Genomic DNA, 12,850 nt, shown 5'->3' with positions numbered 1-12,850 from the left:
CGCTTTGTCTTAGAGTCACCAAATCCAGATTGTCAGGCGAGGATTTAAACTGTTACAATTGTTCAAGAAAAATAAGTGTTCTGTTGTATTTGTACGGATTAATTCCATTGTTCAGTGACAGTTCCAGAGATTTCTATGATCCACATTAACTATCCAGTAGTTCCTCTTAGTAGAAACAATTCCAGCTGATTAGAAATGTAGGACTGTGAATAGTGGAATCTTTGGATAATTCCAGTCTCCTAATCGCTCCATCAGTTGTTCATCTGTTCAGTTCCCACAAACAGGGGAAAGGCTGAAGAATAACATTGCTCCAGAAGTGTTCACACAGTTACTGTTGCCCCACTGTGCTGTCTTATATTTACTGTTCATATCATAACTCTAATGAAAGTATGAGTCTCTTTGTTAAATCGGATTTTGCATTGTACGTACAAGGTTCTCCTTTAAACAACTGGTCTGCAGTTTGCTGTGCATAGTTTGTGAAGGTTCGGGTGTCAACAAATAATTCAAACTATTGATTATATTTTCAGAAATATAATTGAAGTCACCATTTTTGGCTATGGCCACAACATCCATACTCTAGTCACAAATTCTATTCACCTCCCTGACCCCTGACTCTATTCCTTCCCCAGATACATCAGTTCCCGTCCCTACTTACAGACTCCATTTTCACCCCAGCCTTTTACTTCATTCCTGTTTCTGTTCACAGACATCAATTCCCTCCCTGCCTCTGCCTTAGTTTATTCATAATTGTAGACCATAATTCCTCTCCCACTGAATTGTAATTCTAAATGTGTCTTGGAGAAATAGTGATTGGTACAACGTTCTATTTATTGTCTATCCAGAGGTGAGCTGAAAAGCTGATGCTGGATCTTCTTGCTGAGCTGCTGTAGTCCTTCTGCTTAAGGTGCTCCCACCTGTTGTGAGGGAATCCCAGAACTCTGACTGAACATTGATGAAGGGAGGGCTTATCTGTCCAAGTCGGGATTGTGCGTTAGAAATGGTGGATCTCACCATTTGTGGTGGGTGGTTGTGGTTGCTGGAGTTAACGACATTGCAGCTCTTCGCCTTATCGCTGTAAAGGTCACAGTGTGGGCAGGTATTGTCAAAGTAACCCCGGGGTTTTGGGAAGCTGTTTCTGTAGTCATGCTTCCTGCATCCACAGAGGAGGGGTGGTGAATATTGAGTCCAATAATGGACGGTCACTGATAAAGCATTTCTTCTGTACAGGAATGTGATTCTGCTTATTGTGTGATGTTGTGATACACACCTAGGTGATTACTGAGCTTTGCATCATATTTAAGACTTGAGACTTCCAGGTGTTTGATGGGTTTGGGGGTTGGGGGCTGGGTGGGGAGCGGGAGAATCAGCTCTTGAGTGTACTTTGACTCCCACCGAAATAATTTCTGCATGCGAACAATGATGTGTTTTTCCATCGGGATGTTTCAGGTAGATCCCAAGCTGAGTATTGGTGATCAGGGTGTTTGTGAGTAGATGCGAGTATATAGCACTACTTAAAGTTCCTCAATCAATTTACTGATAGCTTGTTGAGTTTTTCCGGTTGATAGGATGAGTTGAGGTAATCTCTCTCTCTGCCTGGTAGATTGTCTGTTTCACCATCAGGGTAACTGGGGATCGGGGGGAGGGGCTGCTCCCAGTTCCAAATTCCAAACCATGTAGATGTTAACCCTCCCCCTCACTGCTGCATTCCTCCATCTCCCAATCCGTTCAGTCACCTTCTCAGCTCCATCTTTGGTATCCTTTGCGTTACGTTTCTTTCTCATCCTTGGCAGTCTCCCTGGTACGGCCATCACCTCAGGCTCTGTATTGTCCAGTAACCCGCACTTGGAGCGGAATTTTCCAGCCCTTCACGTCAGCGGTATCTCCAGGTCCCGCCGATGTGAATGGCGATGTCAATGGCTCGGCGGCCCCGCCGCGGGAGGTGGGATAGTTGGGGGGAGCCATTTCCAAGTTCCAGCCAAAGTGTCAATGGAAAATGATTGGTTTAAACAGTCAATGCCAGATCCGGTTCGATCACAGAAAGCACTTTCGGTTCGGATTCACCTCAGGCAAAACTGTTCGTTCTTCCACGGTCATTCTGAAATCCAAAATCAATCCCGACTTGTTCCAATGTTACAAATAATGTTTAAACATCTCCCTCCACCTTCACTCTAAAAGTCAGCGTGAGGAACTCTTCAAGAACTTTGCCCACAGGTTGAGGCTGTTTAGCTGCCGCTCCCACTGCCCCTTCTCTTAATGCATCAGGCAAAAGTTCCCTAAATTCGTCCCTTACTTTGTCCTGAATTCACACCTTCCTGGACTTTCTACCTCACATCCTCTCAGCTTATCCATGAAACCCCTCACCTGCTCAGTTCACTTAACTCCCACCAAACTGCAGAAGACCGAACTTCTTCACGATGTTCCTCAGTTGCTGATATAGTTAATAGTACCATCCGCTTAGTCACTGTTCTTCTGCTGTTCCAATCTGTAGCCATCACCCCTCTCTTTGTTAAAAAAAAACCTCTGACGCCTCAGTCCCTGTAAGCAGATACTCAGTCTCTAACTTTTCTTTCCTGTGCAAAGGCCTTGCAGCTGCTGCCACCTCCAATGTCTCTGCGCCACTTTACTTATAGAGTCAGAGAGTCATAGTGGTCCACAGCACTGAAAAAGACCCTTCTGCCCATCGAGTCTACGCTGGTCAAACAAGTACCTAACTTTTCTAATCCAACTTTCCGGCACTAGGCCAATTACTTTGTATGCGATGACATCGCAAATGCACATCCAAATACTTCTTAAATGTTGTGAGGGTTTCTGCCTCTACCACCCTTTCACGCACTTAGTACCAGACTCCCACCACCCTCTGGGTGAAAAACTTCTTCCTCACATCCCCTCTAAACCTTCTGCCCCTTACCTTCAATCCACGCCCCCTTGTTATTGAACCCTCCACCAAGGGGAAAAGCTCCTTCCTGTCTAAACTGCCAATTTTATACACCTCAATCTCCTCTGCTCCCGGGAAAATAACCCCAGTCAATGCAACCTCTCCTCATAACTTAAACTCCCCAGCCCAGGCAACATTCTGGTAAATCTCCTCTGCACTCTCTCTAGTGCAATCACATCCTTCCTATAATGCAGATTCCAGAACTGCACGCAATACTCTAGCTGTGGCCGAACCAGCGTTTCATACAGTTCCAGCATAACCTCCCTGTTCTTATATTCTATGCCTCAGATAATAAAAGCAAGCATCCCATATGCCTTTTAAGCACGTTATCTACCTGTGCCTCCACCTTGAGGGACAGGTGGACAGAAACACCAAGATCCCTCTGATCTTCGGTACTTCCCAGCGTCTAACTACTCTTCGTGTATTCCCGTGCCTTGTTTGTCCTGCTCAAGTGCATCATCTCACACTTATCCGGATTAAATTCCATTTGCAACTGATCAGCCGATCTGACCAGCCCGTCTATACCCTCCTGTAATCTAAAGCTATCTCCCTCACTGTTTACCACGCAATTCAATTTTCGTGTTATCTGTGAACTTACTGATCAACCCTCCTACATTCAAGTCTAAATCGTTTATATATACCACAAACAGCAATGGACACAACACCTATCCCTGTGGAACCCCACTGGACACAGGCATCCAATCACAAAAACACCCTGCGACCATCAAACTCTGCTTCCTGCCACTCAGCAAATTCTGGATCCAATTTGCCTTGGGTCCCCTGGGCTCTTAACTTCGTTATCAGTCTTTCATGCAGGAATTGTTCAAAGGCCTTTCTGAAGTCCAAGTAGATATCTCAAATGCATTGCAGTCATCAACACACCTGGTCACCTCTTCAAAAAATTCAATCACATTGGTCAGACATGACCTCCCCTAAACAAAACCATGCTGACTGTCCTAGATTAATCCCTGTCTCTCCAGGTGTAGATTGACTCTGCCCCTCAGAATTGCTTCCAATAGTTTCCCCATCACTGAGGTTTGGCTTACTGGCCTGTAGATCCCTGGTTTATCGCTTCCTCCATTCTTGAATAAAGGTACAACATTGGCTGTCCTCTAGTCCTGTGGCACCTCTCCTGTGGCCAGAGAGGTATTGGAATTTATTGCCAGCGCCCCTGCTATCTCCTCCCTTGCCTCACTCAATAGCCTGGGATACATGTCATCCGGGCCTGGAGATTTATCTACTTTTAAGCCTGCCAGACAACATAGAACCTCCTCCCTTTCTATGTTAATTTCTTTAATTATATCATAGTCCCTCTGCCTGATTTCCATACCAACGTCGTCCCTCTCACTTGTGAACACCGACACAAAGTATTCAGTTAGAACCCTACCTACGTCTTCCGGCTCTACACACAAATTACCACTATGGTCCGTAATGGGCGCTAATCTTTCCCTAGTTATCCTCTTACTCTTAATGCACTTGTAAAATAACTTTGGATTTACCTTTATTTTACCGGCCAATGTTTATTTATGCCCCTTTTTGCTCTCCTAATTTCCTTTTTAAGTCCTCCCCTCCACATTCCATACTCCTCTAGGGCTTCTTTTGTTTCGAGCCCTCGGTATCTGCCATAAGCCTCCCTTTTTCGCTTTATCTAATCCTGTATATCCCTCGACATCCAGGGTTCCCTGGATTTGTTGGTCCCACTCTTTATATTTACTGGAATACGTTGGCCCTGTACTCTTCCTATTTCCTTCTTGAATGAGTCCCACTGCTCTGACGCAGATTTACCTAAAAGTGGCTTCATCCAGTCCACTCTGGCCAAATCATTCCTGATCTTATTAATATCGGCCTTCCCCCAATTTAGATTTCTGCTTTCTGGCCTATCCTTGTCCTTTTCCATAACAACCTTGAATCTAACGGAGTTATGATCACTATCTGCAAAACGCTTCCCCACTGATACCTCTACCACTTGTCCAGCTTCATTCCCTAAAACTAAGTCCAGGACGGCCCCCTCCCTTGTTGAGCTTTCTATGCCCTGGCTTAAGAAGCTCTTCTGGATGCATTTTAAGAATTCCGCGCTCTCTCGCCCTATCTCACTCTGAGTAACCCAGTTAATGGTGGTGAATTTGAAATCCCCCATTATTCCCAGTCTATTATTTTTACAGTTCTCTGAAATTTGCCAACATATCTGCTCTTCTATTTCTCTCTAGCTGATTGGCGGCCTAAAGTACACTCCCAGCAATGTGATTACGCAATTTTTATTTTTCCGTTCTACCCACATGGTTTCATTTGAGGGTCCTTCTGAGATGCCATCCTTCCTTACTGTTGTAATTGATTCCTTGATAAATTTTGCGATGCCCCCTCCACTTTTACTTCCTTCTCTGTCTCGACTGAAGACCCAATATCCTGGAATATTGGGCTGCCAATCCTGCCCCTCTCTCAACCATGTCTCTGTGACAGCAATGACATCATACTTCCATGTGTTAATTTGTGCCCTCAACTCATCTGCCTTATTTGTCAGGCTCCTTGCATTAAAATAAAAACCATCCAACTTTGCCAAACTCCCTGATGCCTTAACTCGTTTAAAATTTCTATGTCTTCCAGACTCCCTTGCTCTCTCTTCTAATTTTGGATGTGCAACTCCCCCTGCTGAACCACCTCTCAGGATCCCTTCCCCATGCCAAGTCAATTTAAACCCTCCCAAACTGCACTAGCAAACATGCCCACAAGGAAGTTGATCCCATTCCGTTTCAGTTGCAACCCGTCTGCCGTGTACAGATCCCACCGCCCCCAGAAACGGCCCCAATGTCCCAGCAATCTAAAGCCTTCCCTCCTGCACCATCTCTCCAGCCACGCATTCATCTGGACTAGCCTCCTATTTCTATACTGCCTAGCGTGTGACACTGGAAGTAATCGAGAGCTTACTACCTTTGAAGTCCTGTTTTTGAATCTGTTTCCTAGCTCCCTAAATTCTGTTTGCGGGACCTCATCCCTCTTTCTACCTATGTCGTTGGTGCAAATATGCACCACAATCTCTGCCTGTTTTCCCTCCTCCTTAAGAATGCCCTGCAGCCATTCAGTGACATCCGTGACTTTGGCACCAGGGAGGCAACATACATTCTGGAGAGACGTCTCCAGCCACAGAAACGCCAATCTGTTCCCTTTATTATCGAGTCTCGTACCACTATTGCTCTTCCCCTCTTTTACCTCCCCGCTCCGCTCCGTGCAGCTGAGCCACTCACAGGGCCATGAGCGTGGCTGCACTCCCCCAAGGAACCGTCACTCATGCCGTTTTCCAACACAGAGATACGGCTCTCGAGCGAGACGCACCATGGGTGTTTCCTGACTACATGCCCAACACATTTCTTAGACTTGGACCATAAGAAATAGCAGCAGAAATTAGGCCAATCGGCCCATCGAGTCTGCTCCGCCATTCAATCATGGCTGATAAGTTTCTCAACCCCATTCTCCCACCTTCTCCCCGTAACCTTTGATCACCTTACCAATCAAGAACCTATCTATCTCGGTCTTAAATACACTCAATGACCTGGCCTCCACAGCCTCCTGTGGCAATGAATTCCAAAGATTCACCACTCTCTGGCTAAAGAAGTTTCTCCTCATCTCTGTTCTAAAAGCTCTTCCCTTTACTCTGAGGCTGTGCCCTCGGGTCCTAGTCTCTGCTACGAATGGAAACATCTTCCCCACGTCCACTCTATCCAGGCCTTTCAGTATTCTGCACGTTTCAATCAGATCCCCCCTCATCCTTCTGAACTTCATCGAGTAAAGACCAAGAGTCCTCAAATGTTCCTCATATGTTAAAACTTTCATTCCTGGGATCATTCTCGTGAACCTCCTCTGGACCCTCTCCAGGGCCATCACATTATTCCTGAGATACAGGGCTCAAAATTGCTCACAATATTCTAAATGGGGTCTGACCAGAGCTTTATAAAGCCTCAGCAGCACATCCCTGCTTTTATATTCTAGTCCTCTCGAAATAAATACCAACATTGCATTGGCCTTCCTAACTGCCGACTCAGCCTGCAAGTTAATTCTGGGCAAGGACTCCCAAGTCCCTTTGCACACCAGATTTCTGAATTCTCTCCCCATTTAGAAAATAGTCCATGCCTCTATTCTTCCTACCAAAGTGCATGACCTCACACTTCCCCACGTTGTATTCCATCTGCCACTTCTTTGCCACTTCTGTCAATTCTTCTGCAGCCTCCCCGCCTCCTTAATACTACTTGTCCCTCCAGCTATTTTTGTATCATCTGCAAACCTAGCCAGGGTGCCCTCAGTTCCTTCATCTAGATCATTAATGTATAAAGTGAAAAGTTGTGGTCCCAACACTGACCCCTGCAAACTCCAATAGTCACCGGCCACCATCCTGATAAGGACGCCTTTATCCCCACTCTCTGTCTCCTGCCAGACAGCCAATCTTCTATCCTTGCTAATACCTTGCCTCTAACACCATGGGCTCTTATCTTACTGAGCAGCCTCCTGTGCGGCACCTTGTCAAAGGCCTTCTGGAAGTCCAAGAAGATAACATCCATTCGCTCTCCTTTGTCTTACTTACTCGTTACCTCCTCAAAGAATTCTAACAGATTTGTCAGGCATGACCTCCCCTTGATTAAACCATGCTGACTTTGCCCAATTTTACCATGCACTTCCAAGTATTCTGTAATCTCATCCTTAATAATGGACTCTAAAATCTTACCAACGACCGAGATCAGGCTAATCGGCCTGTAATTTCCTGTATTTTGCCTCACTCCCTTCTTAAACAGTGGGGTTACATTAGCGATTTTCCAGTCCTCTGGGACCCTCCCTGACTCCAGTGATTCCTGAAAGATCACCACTAACGCCTGCACTATCTCTTCAGCTATCTCCTTCAGAACGCTGGGGTATAATCCATCTGGTCCAGGTGATTTACCCACCTTCAGACCTTACAGTTTTCCTAGCAGCTTCTCCTTGGTAATGGCCACCATACTCACCTCTGCCCCCGACTCTCTTGAACTTTGGGGATTTCACTCGTGTCTTCCAATGTGAAGACTGACACAAAGTACCTATTCAGTTCCTCCGCCATTTCTTTGTTCGCCACTACTACTTCTCCAGCTTCATTTTCCAGCGGCCCAATGTCCACTTTTGCCTTTTGCTTACCATTTATATTTCTGAAAAGAAACTGCCATCCTGCCATCTTTTTTATGTTACTGGCTAGTTTACCCTCATATTTAATCTTCTCCCTCCTTAATTCTTTTTTATTTGTCCTCTGTTAGACTTTGTAGGCTTCCCAATCCCCTGCTTTCCCACTGCTCTTCACCGCATTGTATCCTTTCCCTTTAGCTTTTATGCTGTCCCTGACTTCCCTTGTCAGCCATGGTTGCCTCATCTTCCCTTTAGTATGCTTCTTCTTCCGAGGGATGAATTTTTGCTGTGTCTCCCAAATTACTCCCAGAAACTCCTGCTATTGCTGTTCCACTGTCTTTCCTGCTAGGCTCATCTCCCAGTCAATTCTGGCCAGCTCCTCCCTCATGCCTCTGTAGTTGTCTTTATTCAACTGTAACACCGTTACATCTGATTCCAGCTTTTTCCTCTCAAATTGCAGGGTAAATTCTATCATATTATGGTCACTTCCGCCTAAGGGTTCCTTCACCTTAAGCTCCCTTATCAAATTTGCCTCATTACACATCACTAAATCTAGAATTGCCTGTTCCCTAGTGGGCTCCACCACAAGCTGCTCCAAAAAGCCATCTCGTAGACATTCCACAAAATCCTTTTCTTGGGATCCACTACCAAGCTGATTTTCCAATCTACCTGCACAGTGAAATCCCCCAGGATCACTGTAAACTTGCCTTTCTTACACACCTTTTCTATCTCCTGGTGTATCTTGTACCCCACATCCTGACTACTGTTCGGAGGCCTGTACATAACTCCCATTATGTTGTTTTTACCTTTGTGGTTCCTCAACTCTACCCACACAGATTCTACATCATCTGACCCTACATCATTTTTTTGCTATCGATTTAATTTCATTTCTTACTAACAAAGCAACCCCACCCACTCTGCCAACCTGCCTATCTTATCGATAGAATGTGTATCCTTGGATATTTAGCTCCCAGTCCTGATCCCCTTGCAGCCATGTCTCCGTGATGCCCACCACATCATACCTGCCAATTTCAATCTGCGCCACAAGCTCATTTACCTTAGTTCGTATACTGCGTGCATTCAGATACAACACCTTCAGTCCTGGATTTCCCGTCCCCTTTCTCATCGTCGTCCCTTTATCTGATGTGCTTGAAGTTAGATCCCTAGCCCTTTCCAAACACTCTGTCCTATTTTGTGTTCTGGGGAGTTTAATAACCTCTCGTGGGCTGTCCTTTCTTTTCGGTTTTTACATAATTTTCCATGAAATTTAATCCACCCCCCCCCCCCCGCCCCCCCTCCACCCCCGGCCACACACACGCTAACCTGCTGCTTTGTTTCCCATTCGTCATACTTCTTGGAGTTTTACCCTTCCCTCTCCCCCCCCCCCACCCCCCTCCCCCCGCTTTGTCCTGACTGATGGTCACCCATTCCCTCTGTGTCTGCACTTCCGTAACCTGTGGGGTGACCACCTCTAAAAACGTGCGATCTACTAAACTCTCAGCCACGCGCATGCATCTCAGTGCCTCCAGCTGCCGCACAAGCTCAAAAACTCAGAGCTCAAGCAGCTGCAGCTGGTGGCACGTCCTGCACACGTGGTCGATCAGAGAGCAAGAAGCGTTTAGGACCTCCCACATGTTGCAGGCGGTACATAGCACGGGACTGAGCTGCCCTCATATTCCTCTAATTGAAAAAAACGCCTACTTTAAGTTAAATGCAGTAAAAAAGTTAAATTATTTATGTACTTTAAATGAAAACTAGAACCCTTACCTCTCCGTAGCTTAATCTATTTTAACTTGGAGAAAAAGGGGGTAGGAAAACACTTACCTGCTACTCACCAATCAGCTCTCACCTTTGTGCTGACATCACTTTTTGAAGCGATTGCTTCACCGCAATGCTGACTGCAGGACCCTCTTCCCAGACTGCTTCACCGCGATGCTGACTGCAGGACGCTCTTCCCAGATTGCTTACACTCGATACTGACTGCAGGACGCTCTTCCCAGACTGCTTCAACTCGATACTGACTGCAGGATGCCCTTCCCAGCACTTTTTAGGAGAACTATGCTTCAATCTTTCTAAACATTTTTCCTCCTTGTTCCAATTCATACACCTTTTTTAACAAAGGCACATGCTCCATGTTGAACACCACTTGGAGGAAGCATTGAGTTTAGCAATGGTGCAGAATGTTCGCTGGGTGAGGGACCTAAATGTTCATCACCAAGAGTGCCTCGGTATCACCGATCTGGCCAAGTTATAAAGGACATAGCTGCGAGGCTGGGTCTGCAGCAGGTGGTGAGGGAACCAACAAGAGGGAAAAACATACTTGACCTCAGCATCACCAACCTGCCAGCTGCAGGTGCATCTGTCCATGACAGTATTATTAGGAGAGCCACTGCACAGGCGTTGTTGATGCGAAGTCCTGGCTTCACATTGAAGGTACCCTCCATCGTGTTGGGTGACACTACCACCGTGCTAAATTGGACAAGTTTCGAACAGATCTAGCAACTAAAGACTGGGCATCCATGAGGCGCTGTGGCCAACAGAAAAAGCAGAATTGCACTCGAATATAATCTATAACCTCATGGCCCGCCATACTGCCCACTCTACCATTAACATCCAGGCAGCAGATCAACCCCGGTTCAATAAAGAGTGCAGGAGGGCAGGCCAGGAGCAGCACCAGGCATACCTGAAAATCACGTATCAATCTGGTGAAGCTATCCGACAGGTTTAGTTGCGTGCCAAATAGCATAAGCAGCAAGTGAAAGGGAGAGCTAAGTGATCCCACAATCAATGGATCAGATCTATGCTCCATAGTCCTGTCTCATCCAGTTGTGAATTGTGGCGGACTATTAAACAACTCACTGGAGGAGGATAGTCCACAAATATCCCCATCCTCTTCGATGGAGGAGCCCAGTGCATCAGTGCAAAAGATAAGGCTGAAACATTTGCTACATTCTTCAGCCAGGAGTGAGGAGTGGATTGTCCAACTCGGCCTCCTCCGAGGTTGTCCTGCATCACAGGTGCCAGTCTTCAGCCAATTCTATTCACTCCACGTCATATAAAGAAACAGCTGAAGGCGCTCGGATACTGCAAAAGCTATGGGCGCTGGAAATATTCCAGCAATAGTACTGAAGACTTATGCTCAAGGACTTGCCATGCACCTCGCCAAATTGCTCCAGTACAACTCCAACACTGGCATCCACCCGGCTATGTGGAAAATTGCCCAGGTATGTTCTGTGCACAAAAGGCAGGACAAATCCAATCTGGCCAATTACTTCCCAATCAAGTACTCTCGGTCGTCAGTAAATGAAGGAGTCACCAACAGTGTTATCAAGCGGTGCTTGCTTAGCAATAACCTGTGCACTGACGCCCAATTTGGGTTCCGCCAGGGCCACTCAGCTCCTGACATCATTCCGGCCTTGGGTCATATATGGACAAAGGAGCTGAACTCCCGAGGTGAGGTGAGAGTCACTGCCCTTGACATCAAGGCAGCATTCAACAGAGTGTGGAATCAAGGAGCTCTTGCAACACTGGAGTCAATGGGAATAAGGGGGGAAACTCTCCGCTGGTTGGAGTCATATCTAACACAATGGAAAATGGTTGTGTTTTTTGGAGGTCAGTCATCTCAGCTCCAGGTCATCACTAAGGAGTTCCTCAGGGTAGTGCCCTCGGCCCAACCATCTTCAGCTGCTTCATCAATGACCTTCCTTCCATCATAAGGTCAGAAGTGGGAATGCTGGCTGATGATTGCACAATGTTCAGCACCATTCACAACTCCTCAGATGCTAAAGCAGACTATGTCCAAATGCAGCAAGGCCTGAACAATATCCAGGCTTGGGCTGACAAGTGGCAAGTAACATTCGAACCACACATGTGTCAGGCAATGACCATCTCCGACAAGAGAGAATATAACCATCGCCCCATGACATTCAATGGCATTACCATCACTGAATCTCCCACTGTCAATGTCCTGGGGATTACCATTGACCTGAAACTGAACTGGACCAGCCATATAAATACTGTGGCTACAAGAGCAAGTCAGATGCTTGGAATAGTGCAACGAGAAACCCACCTCCTGGCTCCCCAAAGCCTGTCCACCATCTGCAAGGCACAAGTCATGAGTATGATGGAATACTCCCCACTTGCCTGGATGAGTGCAGCTCCCACAACATTCAAGAAGCTTGACACCATCCAGTACAAAGCAGCCCACTTGACTGAGACCACAAACATTCACTCCTCCAGCAATGATGCACATTAGCAGCAGTGTGTACCATCTACAAGGTGCACTGCAGCAATTCACCAATTCTCCTGAGGCAGCACCTTCCAAACGCATGACCATTAACATCTCGGGGACAAGCGCAGATCATAGATGCGAACACTAACACCCGGAAGTTCCCCTCCAAGTCACTCACTATCCTTTCTTGGAAAGATATCGCTGTTCCTTCACTATCGCTGGGTCATGATCCTGGAACTCCCTTCCTGAGAGCAATGTGGGTGTCCTTACAACACATGGACCGCAGCAGTTCAAGAAGGCAGCGCACCACCACCACCTCAAGGGCAGCTATTAATGGACAATAAATGCTGGCCCAGCCAGCGATGTCCAAATCCCATGAATGAATAATATTTTTTTACAAATCATGTGGAACTGTGCTAATGTCAAACTGTCTCTCTTTCCTCCTCTCAACATGTCTGCAGCCTTTGACATGGCGACCACAATGAAAGCTTAAAACTTTCATGCCCTAAACATGTCACCCTCGCCACAACCTTCTCTTCCTTTAAGAA

The sequence above is a fragment of the Cetorhinus maximus genome, unplaced genomic scaffold, assembly GCF_964194155.1.
Source record: "Cetorhinus maximus unplaced genomic scaffold, sCetMax3.hap1.1 HAP1_SCAFFOLD_745, whole genome shotgun sequence".
NCBI classification, from domain to species: Eukaryota; Metazoa; Chordata; class Chondrichthyes; order Lamniformes; family Cetorhinidae; genus Cetorhinus; species Cetorhinus maximus.
This window is presented reverse-complemented; position numbering follows the sequence as displayed.